Source organism: Opisthocomus hoazin, chromosome 4 (assembly GCF_030867145.1).
Source record: "Opisthocomus hoazin isolate bOpiHoa1 chromosome 4, bOpiHoa1.hap1, whole genome shotgun sequence".
Classification (NCBI taxonomy): domain Eukaryota; kingdom Metazoa; phylum Chordata; class Aves; order Opisthocomiformes; family Opisthocomidae; genus Opisthocomus; species Opisthocomus hoazin.
The window spans coordinates 91090004-91101038 of record NC_134417.1 but is presented as its reverse complement, the minus strand read 5'-3'; positions in this window follow the sequence as shown (position 1 = coordinate 91101038).

The window sequence follows — 11035 nt, the reverse complement described above, 5'->3', positions numbered from 1 at the left end:
CAAGTAAAATCTGGCCTCCAACCCACTTCTGGACTGCAGAGCTCCAACATGAGCTGCTGCTACCCTGCTCTTACTGGGAAGTCCCATCATGCTCAGACAAATTCAGCTGTTGTGCATCTGTGTTTTCAAACAACAGAAGCCCATGTTTCATGTCTGTGCCATGACTGGAAAGAAGGATATATTTAAGAACTCAGTAGTTCAGCACATTTCAGGTGATCTGGATTTATTCCCATGTTCTGCTACTGACTCCCCAGGTGACCTTGGTGGAGTCCTACACTACATCTGTGCTTCACTTTCCTGTCTGTACAAGAAGAACACGCTTCTCTCTATTTTTCTGTCCTATATTTGAATTTTGCAGCAGGAATTGTCTGTTACTTTGTTCAGTTTGCGCCCGGATCAGTGAGACTTGGATCTATGTCAGGATCTGCAGGCAAGTGTCAACGTGTCAGTATTCTCTCTAGATGACCGTGGCAGTCAGTGCTGGCTTTCAGCAAGGAGCTGGTGACTTTGAGGCATGCTCCTGACAAAAGGACACACACCAGCGCAGCAGCATCCCTGCAGCTGGTAATGCTCTGGTGACTTGCAGGGGAACATCTTTCAGGTTGAAATTGCTGTGGCCACAGTCAGCTTCTTGCCCTAATGAATAACCCCAAGAAGCACATAATTTTCAGTTCCTTTAATTTGTCTTGGCTCCTTATTTAAAATGGAAAGCCAGGATGTGTCCAGAATTCTCCTCAGTCATTCACCTCTTGCTGTTATTCTCTGGGGAGTGAACACTAGTATATCCCTCGTTTCGGTTCTGAATAGATGTTTGAAATCCATCACGAGCAAGCACTGCAAACCTCTTTTACTTTTTTCTGCAGCAGCCCGCCTGTGTGTATGCCCAGACAGCGTGTACCTCCTAATGCATTTGCCTGATAAGTTTAAAAGGCCTCAGTGTAATTGATTTTTCACTGCTAGTATTGGTCCAGGAAATCAGAGATCCCATCCATCCTGCCAAACGAGGAGGATTTATCGTTGAGGTGGAAGCTGTGCTGCCTGGACTCAGGTCATTCCCGACCTTGGTTGTTTCTCTGCGGCAATGTCAACATGTTCAATGTTTGCCAGAGGTGAATGCTGAGCATTGGGGTGTCCTCAGGGGTGACTCTGGAGTGACAGGGAGGTGCATTCAAATCCTGTGTGCTGAACCCACTAGGGAAGGAGGCCAGGGGCCTCTATGTAGTGTGGTCCTCCTCAGGAGGAAGAAAGATCATGCAGGTCCTCCACAGGAGCTTAGTGCTCAGGGCTGGTCTGTGTACAGCAGGTGATGTCCTGGCCTTGTCAAAGTCTGGTTAGCCTGCCCTGGCCTTTTGAAGACCTTCCCCCAGCACCACGTGGAGCTCTGCAGGGGAATCTCCTCCTCCACCAAGGAAGAGTGGGGCACATGACATTTAAACCAGGTCCTCCAGTAGCATTTTACACCTGTAAAACCACTTTTCCACCTCCTGATCTATTAGTAGTGGCAATCTTTCCAAACCATTACTTACCTACGGCCTGGTGTTTGCAATCAACTCTTTGTTTGGCATCTGGGGACCAGTGATTTATAAGGTGCCTCACCCAAGCTCCGTGCTGCACTAAGACAGTCCAGCTCCTAGGAGCATCCAGCCTCTAGGTGAGCAGAGGATGGCCAAGGCTGAACATCACAGCAATGTAGTCTATTCTGTTTTTCTATTTTGTCTACAGAAATAGGTCTAAAGCCTGTCCCATTCCTAGGTACCAATTTTGTTAAGACGTTATGGCATTATCCAGGGGCACCATGCGTCTAGAATGATTTTTGAGTCTTTCCCAACCAACCGGTCAAACATTCACTTACACCTCAGTCAACAGTCTAAGGCGTAGGAGTGGAGTGACGTTCAGATTTGCACTTCTGGATTTCAAATGATTCCTCTCAGTCATAGAATCATAGAATCATAGAATCATAGAATCATAGAATCATAGAATCATAGAATGGTTTGGGTTGGAAGGGACCTTTAAAGATCAGCTAGTCTGACCCTTTTGTAATGAGCAGGGACATCTTCAACTAGATCAGGTTGCTCCCATCATGCTAACATCATTAAGGCTTACAAGAATGAGCTGTTTTGACATGCTTACTCCTGCATTCCTGTGGCCCTAAGGGTGCTTAATAGGTTTGATTGCAGTGATCGGAACAGTGCAACCTTTGCACTGGAGCGATGGACATGTTGCCATCTATCAGCTGAGTGATGGTGACTTGTCACAGGTGACCTTCCAACAGGGAGAAAATGTGAAGCGTAGAAAGAGGTTAAGGCAACTCACACTGGCACGTGCCAAGAATGCATCGATTAACTGGGGACTGATAGCGTGTTCCGTAACTTGTCACCCATTAAAATATTGTATTTATATTCACACTGATATGCTGCCAGTTGCATTAAAAGTAGTCCAAGTGAATAGCTTTTAGTCCGTCATAAGAATGGCTTTCACACATTTCAAAAATTTCACCATGGCTAAATCCTTGCTTGGCTTTTAAGTGCCCCCAGGTAGCGTGTTTTGCCAATACACCCTGAAAATATCCTTTACTAAACAAAACAAGAGAGGTGTGCTGTTCATCAGAGCCTCACCATATGCAGACCCTCTTCAGCCAAGCGACCCCCAGTCAGGGGATAGCAGGTTGTGAAGATGTTGACAGTCCGATGTGGATGCTGGGGAGCTGTGGGGCAGAAAGACCATCGTGGGCTGCTCGGTTGACACTGCGTGGGTGACACAGGCTGGCAGGAGGCAAGTGCAAGAGATGGCAAAGAGTCTTCCTTCCCCGCAATTAGCAGCTTGAGCAGCTGGAGTTGATGTGGTGCCTGCTGTGGAGGGTTAGGCTGGGAAAAAGATCATTTTCAGCCTCCTTTGGATTCTTTTTATTGGAAAGATCTTCACAAAGAAGGGAAGCAGAGGGCTACTGAAATGCGTTTGCTTTGGAGGAATGTAGTTTCACAAGGCCTTCTTCTGCAGCCACACAGGAGAGGGAAGAGCTGTCTGATGAGGGATGATTTTACTGAGTGTAGATTCTGAAGACAAGTCTTCACTGCTTCATTAAAACAAAAACAAACACAAGAAAGGTCAGTTAGAAAATCTGTAAGATACTCATACTCCCAAGCTCAGGCAGTCCAGGTGGATGTGTAACAGGGCCATCTTTTTCTCTGCCCATCCTGTCTTTCCTACTGAAACAATAAGGGAAGAACACATTTCATCGAAGGTCGGAAGTTTATAAGATAGCTGCTAATTTTAAATCAGTCATCCAGGCTCTTTCTACATCAGTCAATAGAAGCAGATACTTCCAGAGAGTGGTTCACTCTCTCCTGATATTTTTCAGGCAGTTGGGTGGGATTCAGCCATATATTAGTAGGTTTATGACCTTCAGATGACATGTAGAGGTTGGACCCATGAACTGTATGTTTTACAGATCTCTGGCCAGGTACTCTACAATCCTTATCTTTTAGTTTCCTCTTTCTTTTTCTTTTTTTTTTTTTTCTTATTTTTCAGAGCAACAATAACTGCTTGCACCTCTGTTCCTGAGATTGCTGGTTCCGTTCCCTCATTTGTCAGTCACGAGGACGTTTGTCACCTGTGCCCTGTTAAAATGTGCTCTGATGTATTGCATGAGCTAACTCCCCTGACTCTGCCTCACAAATCTCTGTTTGTCTTGTTCATTAACATAATTACTTCCCTGCATTAGCTGACGCCTGTAATATAAGTCTCTGTTCCTCCTGTGGAAAACTGTACAGTTTGATAGCAAGGTAATAAAAGTCAACATCATGGGTGACTTAACAAATGACTTTCCCTTCAACTATTTGGCTGATTTAGAAAGGCTCCCTTTACCCAGTGCCCTTGGCTTCAAGGGAACTCAGAAGTTTGTGTGCTAAGTTTTGCTCAACGCAGAAGGAACCAGAAAGTCCTTTAGCGCTCACCTTGATTGTTTGCCTCGTGATAGCTACGAGCAGATGTGAGGTAAGAGGAAATTCCTTCCGTTGCACGGAAAAAGATCTGTTCCTGAATGCAAGAATGACATTCAGTGCTAGAAATCATGCTATGAGGAAGGAGAAATTGTTTTTTAAGAAGACTTTATTGCACACTTGCAATTCTGAGTCCTGGGAATTATCTTCTGAGACTGGGAATTAAATCTCTTTAAGAACCACTTTCCATTCAAACATTATTTTTGCCCTACTTTTCCTATTTCTGCCACCCATGGAAATGATTTCAGACCTCACAAGCTCTGTCTACTCTGCTACAGTCAAGGGATTGATTGCGGTCTTTAAAAGTACATCACTGAGAGGAAAATATTGGATGTTAATAGGCTCTTTAATCTGGAGAAGAACACAACACAGCAAGGAGAAAAATATTAATTGTGAGGGTGATTCACTTACTAGAGCAAACTCATAAGGGAATTATTGTTTTCTCTATCTCTTGAAGTTTGTGATCAGCTCTATTCAGTTGACTAAACACACGTTTAGTGCCTTTTTACATGATCTGGGGTATCTGAGACATCTGTACGGGACTGACAGGACCTATGAGATACTCCATATCTTCTGAAGAGGCAGCTAGATGAACAGCGGGAGAGCCCCATGGGTCTCAAATGACAGTAGAAACCTGCTTTTGGGCAACTAAATTATATCCCTGGGCTCTGATTGTTGATTTAAGGGGAGAAGGTGGTGTGTTTTAGGAGCAAGATTTTAAATCTATTTATAAGTCCTCTTTAGGATCAGATGAACTGCCCCCTTGACTGATTTCATATGGGATGAGGAGCTCAGATAGAGGCATCTATGCCTACTGAGATGAGTGCCACCCAGAAAGCCTAAGGGAGGAGCTGGAATTGAACCATGGTTCTTATGTCCATCTCAGATGCATCTCTCAGAAGAGCAATCTTTACATAATTTCATGATACTTTTGTCCAGGTTGGGAAGTCGTGGTGACTTGTGTGCCTCAGCTCTGACTCCTAGGCCTTTTGATACCTCCTGCACCAAGCAGGCAAAATGCCCTGACTCTGCAATTAGAGTAATTAGGGAAAGCGATGTTTTGAGCTACTGGCAACTCTAAGAATAAAACATTTCATTTGAATCAAAGTGCTCTGATCAAAGTTAGAGCAGTAAGATAACAATAGAGCAATTAAGGAAATTTTCAAAATGAAAAGATTGTGTGGGTGGAAATAGTTTCTTTCAAAAATGTCATCAAAACATCTGAACTCTTTAACAATGCTCCTTTTCCTTTTGTTTTGAAATTGCTCATTTAGGGAGAACAACACAGTAACTTGGATGTATCATAGGTTGATATCACCTGTTCTTCTCCACCTTTCTTCTTCATTCCCCAGAACAAATGTTCTAAATCCCAGTACGATCTGGGCAGGTCTGTTTTGCAGGTGTGGGACTGAGACCAAGATCTGACTTCATCTGAAATTCCACCAGCGTACACACGGAAGTGCCTAGAGCACATCTAGGGACAAATGCAAACAGAGTTGTCCAGCAAAGGTTGTTCTCTTAGCCTCTAGTTCCTTTCTGAAGATCAAAAAAAATGTGGAAAGACTCACAGGGGCTGACAACTTATCTAATAGGCTCCAACAGAGTGTGAATTGTCCCTGTCTGAAGTGCTGCTTTGTGAAAGAAAGAACCTGAGGGTGGAAAACAAAGGAAATCAAGCCTGGAAAAGAGTGCAGATTGCACCTTGCTGCAGGCAGCAAGGTATTTACTGTAAGACGCCCTGTCTCAGGTTGATCAAAAAGGCTCACTCTTGCTGACAAGTGAAGTGATTTTCCTGGTACCGGGAAAAGAGATGAACTTTTAGTGAATGCCTCTGAGCATAAATGAATGCAGAGCGCAGGAGTCGCTCTGACTCCGTAATGAGTCTAGCTCAGGCTGAAATCATCTCACTGCACGGAGAGGGATTCAGACTTGCCACCATTGTAATCGTGCAGTAGGAAACAGCTCTCCCTTCAGTGTGATTCAGCCAAGATCAGTTTCTTATGCAACGGAGATGATCTTATAAACCTATTCCTAAGGGAAGGTAGGAGAAAAAGCCCCAAGCTCTCTAGGAAACACTGGATTTCATCATGTGTTCTGTGAGTAAGGGCTCTAGAGATAACCTGAACACACATGGCCTTAACTGGTGAAGTCCCAGTTGCTGTAGTGGAGTGATCTGGTGAGATAATGAGGCTCAGATTTGCCAGGAAGGTCATTTGCTTCCCGTTAACCTTTAGTTTGTGCTTCTCTTGCTGTAGTTGAACACCCACCTGTCCTCAGCACAGAGAAGTGGATTGCTTCCTTAGCCCCGATTACAGGACTGGGAAAGAGTCTGAGGTTCCCTTCAGAGACGAAGAAGGATGGTACCTCTCCACCCACCCCAGCCCTTTGGTGTGGGGGCACAGCCATATGGAAGAGGGGCTCTGGGCCCTCTAATGTGATATGGTGGGGAGGGAAAGGGAGGACATGCAAAGTGATAATTGTATCTTTTAATTTTAGGCATCTAAAAGTCAGATGACCGCATCTGAGTTGCTCATGCTGCGGTCCCCCTGTCTGTAAGTAAGCCCTTCCACAAAACCCCTGTTCAAACTGACCTTACACTCTTATTATAGGGTGAACCTAGATGCACCCATTTCTCTGATGTATATGTATGTGGAGACTGGAGTGAGAAGTCCAGGCTTAAGTATCTGCATTTCAGACATGTCAGACCTAGAAGGAGGTTTCCACCCTTATCTACCCCACTTCCACGAGAGCTGCACCTGCCTCAGGTCTTCAGGAGAGCAATGGTTGCAGAGAATCTGGCCCATAGCCACATCACAGGATCCAAAATATCCACAGTATCTTTAATCCTTTGGATGCTGTGTGTTTGTACATGCCTAGACAAACCATGACAGATTTTAATAGGGAAGAGATACACTGATGCAAATGTGATGAATACTAGCCTAACTTTTAATCTATCTCTTATAGGAATATGCTAAAGGGGTTATTTATGGACAAGTCCACTATGAGTGTGAACTGAGTTGGCACAGAGAGAGGTGGCAGAAACTGGGGATGATCCCTCCGTGCTAATTATAGAGGTGATGTTAAGGCTGTTCTGGACATACTCACTGCATGACATCTATTACCATTTTATCTGCAGGAGTCTGACATACCCAACAGTCATAAGCAATATTTTATCAGTTCAGGCTTGAATATGGAAAAAGATCTATGTGATAGTACTAAAGCAGTAAAGATATCATAAGAAGAGATCTGTGTGACTTTTAATTTTGCAGCTATTAGATGGAGAAGAAATGAATTTTCCAGTGAGTTGACCAAGATGCTACTGGATGTGACATGTGGAACATTTTTTCACCGAATGTGTGTGGAGTCCTGAAGTCTGAGAAACAGAATCTGAACCCAGCCAAAGTTAAATAACTCATTGGACGGGACTGAAAATCTGACTGTCAGAATACCTGCTTCTGAAAGGTTAATAAACTGTCTTAATTCTGGATACAGACAATGGGAAAGAGAGTCAGTGACTCAGGAGAGGATGACATGGCCCATTAGCTGAATTTCAGTATGTTAAGGTCAAGCAGCAAGGTGTGTGTGAGTCTAGCTGAGAAGACAGCTGGCCATTTTCCACCTTGGAGAGAGTATCAGCTGGTACTCACTTGCTAAGTGAGACCTGGAGCTCACAGAGGTGCCTGGGAAGCCTTCCTCCTGCTTCTTCTACTGTATTAGGTAAAGGTTGGTGGCCAAAATAACATCATGGTGCCTCCAGCTGTCACCTTGTGGTTTGGCAGATAGGAAATATCACCTGCTTCGGGATGGAGCTAGTGGAGGATCTCCAACCTAGTCAACCAGATTGCAGATGAATTTATGCTGAGAATATCAGCTCTCTGGCTGATCACCTGAAACAGTGAAAATTACATAAATAACAGTGAAGAAGATTTTATTTTCTGGTGGAAAGTTGCTTGAATTTTGAACTCCAGGCATTCAACTTGGCAAAAGAGGAGACCCCTAGTTTAGGTGGGGGACTCATCTGATGGGACAGACCCCTCCACCATGATGAGGTCCACATCCGGGTACGTCAGCCTAGACACACACTGCAGCCATGGCAGCCATGCAGCTCAGCCTGTCCTAAAAGAGGCATCCAAAATAGGTGAGAAGAATGACTCATTGAAAGTGCTTGTTTGTCCCTGCTGACTGGGACCTGCAGCGCTTTGCCCAGCTGGAGATGTCTACACTAGAGACAGACTCATAGAATCGTTCAGGTTTTAAAATACCCTAAAGATCCTCAAGTCCAACTGTAAACCTAACACTGCTGAGTCCAGCCATGCTGGGTGAACTGGATCCCACTTGATATAACCTATGGACCTCTCCTGACCAGGCCACACCTAGGAAATAGGGCAGATGGTCTCAAATGCTGACATTGAGATGCTGGGCTTCATACTGCTAAAATGACATCAGATGACAGGTACCAGCTGCTGTCTTTTTCCCTCCTCTCGTGTGTGAACTCTGAATTACAGTGATCACATCTGTTGTGCACTGGGTTTGCTTCCTGGGCCTATTTTAAGTGAATGATCTCTTTAGCACCCCTGTTATTAAGAGCCATATCTTACTGGTCAAGAAGGGTGTTCCCTCTATACCCAATGAGTAATTCTTTAAATTACTCTTGTATTTCAACTATGTCTTGATATAAGTCAATTCCTTTTAGAACTTGCATTACCTATTGCCAAAGGTCAATAAATTGCACTGGTTCATACCAGCAAAACTGGAAAAAGGTTTGTTGATATATATATAAAAGTTATTTTGGAGAACAATTTTGGACAAAGAAGGAACTAGTTCTTATTGTGTCTACTTAAATTTAGCTCTTTGCTCAGGCTGGATGATTATCCAGACACAGGAGAAGGGTAGCCTTTTGAACTTTCATGTTTAGGTTGATAAAAGCAAGATACAGCCTTCCACAAATGATGATAAGTGGTTCCTGTGATAGAGAGTCAGTCTCTCTTGCTCACTCACTTTTCTTCATCATTGATTGCGTACATACATATTCAATAGCCACAAAATATAAAATTCAAACAACAAAAACCTGATGGGTGCAACAATAACGGTTGCCTACCCATCCTGGAGTGGAGGTTCAGGGTTCGTATTCTTTCTGCCTTGTTCTCCTATTTTTCCTTATTTTCCAATTGGTCTAGATAAAACTTGAAAAGGAAGAAGTGAACACTGGGGAGAGGAAATCAAACATCTGAAATGCTGAATACAACCAGTATTCCCTCATAAGTCCTGTAATCAGAAAAGGGTTTAAATAGCCCCCATCCAGTCCTTTCCTTGCCTGCTGCTTTTGCATGTTTGAGGTTCATTTGGTTACATGGTGGAAATTGTGATTATACCACCAGAGGCATACCTAACAGTGATGCACATAAATTCTAAAATGCCTTTTTCAGCTGGGAATGTGATCTGGGCTTATCCATCTCTATCAAAATAAATCAAGAGCGTTTGTATAAATGATTTCCAGCCATAGGTCACCAAGTTGCCTCAAAGCTGCAATTTGGGAAGAAAAATGTGATTAAACTTCTGGCATTTTCTGATATGAGGAAGAATGTTTTAGCCCGTGGAGTTACACATGGCCGCAACAGGCCATGAGGCATTTTTGTATGTCCCCAGCAGAGACACAATAAAGCCTATTCAGTTACTTCCCTGTTAATTGTGTTAGAATTTGGGCCTTGCTGAACCAATGTTATTAAGAGTGATCAGAGACTTTTCAGCAGTGGTACCCAGGAGCTAGGAAAGCATCCGGTGCTATTTCTTTGATTGCATCAGGTCGAGATGACAGGGAACTCAGGGCGAATAGGGAGCTGAAGGGATGGTAGACATCACAGCTCTGATACATTATTCAGATGTTGTGATGTTGGAGTTGAAGTTAGAGAAAATGAGACTTCCTTCTAGTAAAGTGTCTGTTTATAGCAGCTGTTCAAGCACCACGAAGAGAAAAATAACAAGTTCCTCTAGGCCACCATGGAGACTGACATCAAGCAGGAGAAAGCCTTGTGATGTGCTTGCTGGGGTAAAGAGTCTGGCTATTGACTCTTCACCAAAGAAACATCTGACTGATACCAGTCTAGCTGGTTCCTAAAGATATCCAGTGATGGAAAGATACTGGAAAACTGGCTCTCTGCTAGTTCTGAGGGGGTTTCGGGAGGTATTTGAGGCTCTTCCTTTCCACTTGCTTCCAGCACGTTAGAGCAGCACAACTGTCTGTGTTTAGCACAGCTGACCACAGTGCTTATAGCTCTCTAGGGTCCACCACGAGATAGTCGAAGGTGGTGGCTTCTCGACTGGTCTGAGCTGATCGAAGTGGCTGATTGCAGATTGTGCTATGGTGTTCTTGAATTGAAACTGCAGCCCGAGGCCAGTCGTCGCTGTTGCAAACACCAGCGAAGCAGCAGATGCAGTGGTGGATTTTTAAGGCTTCTGGATCAAGGTGTACCTCCCAGATTCAATACAGCAATGCAGAGAGTTTAAGCAACTTCCCAGAGGAAATAATCTCTCAAACAAATAGGAAAGAAAGGAATGTTTGCATGAAAAGTTAAACATATCCTAATTAGTAAATAAAGTGTAATCCAAAGAAGGCACAAAGAATCCCTACATGGCAGTATTACGCCACTTGTGAAATTTCTATGTGTCGTAGGAGAGAAGAAAAAACACCAAATAGATGCAAATAGAGGCCAAAGGAAATAAAGCTTTAGATTAAAAATGGAGATTTAGATTCAAATCTTTCTTAGAAGATTGTTTAGAGTTAGCAGAGAAATCTTCCTGAACCTGCTCAAATTCAGAGACTAAGTTTCCAAAGAGCTGGGGTCTTTGCAGGTATGTGCTTCAGCGTGGAGACAGGATCCACGCCACAGCGATGGCACCTGTTTTATTATCACAGATATAAAACAACACTAATCTACTGAAGACAGTTGGGATGTTAGTAACACTAAGCAACCTTCACCTCTGTAAAGTACATCCATATAACTCTTCACAGCACCAGGTTACCTTATTTTGTATCAGTG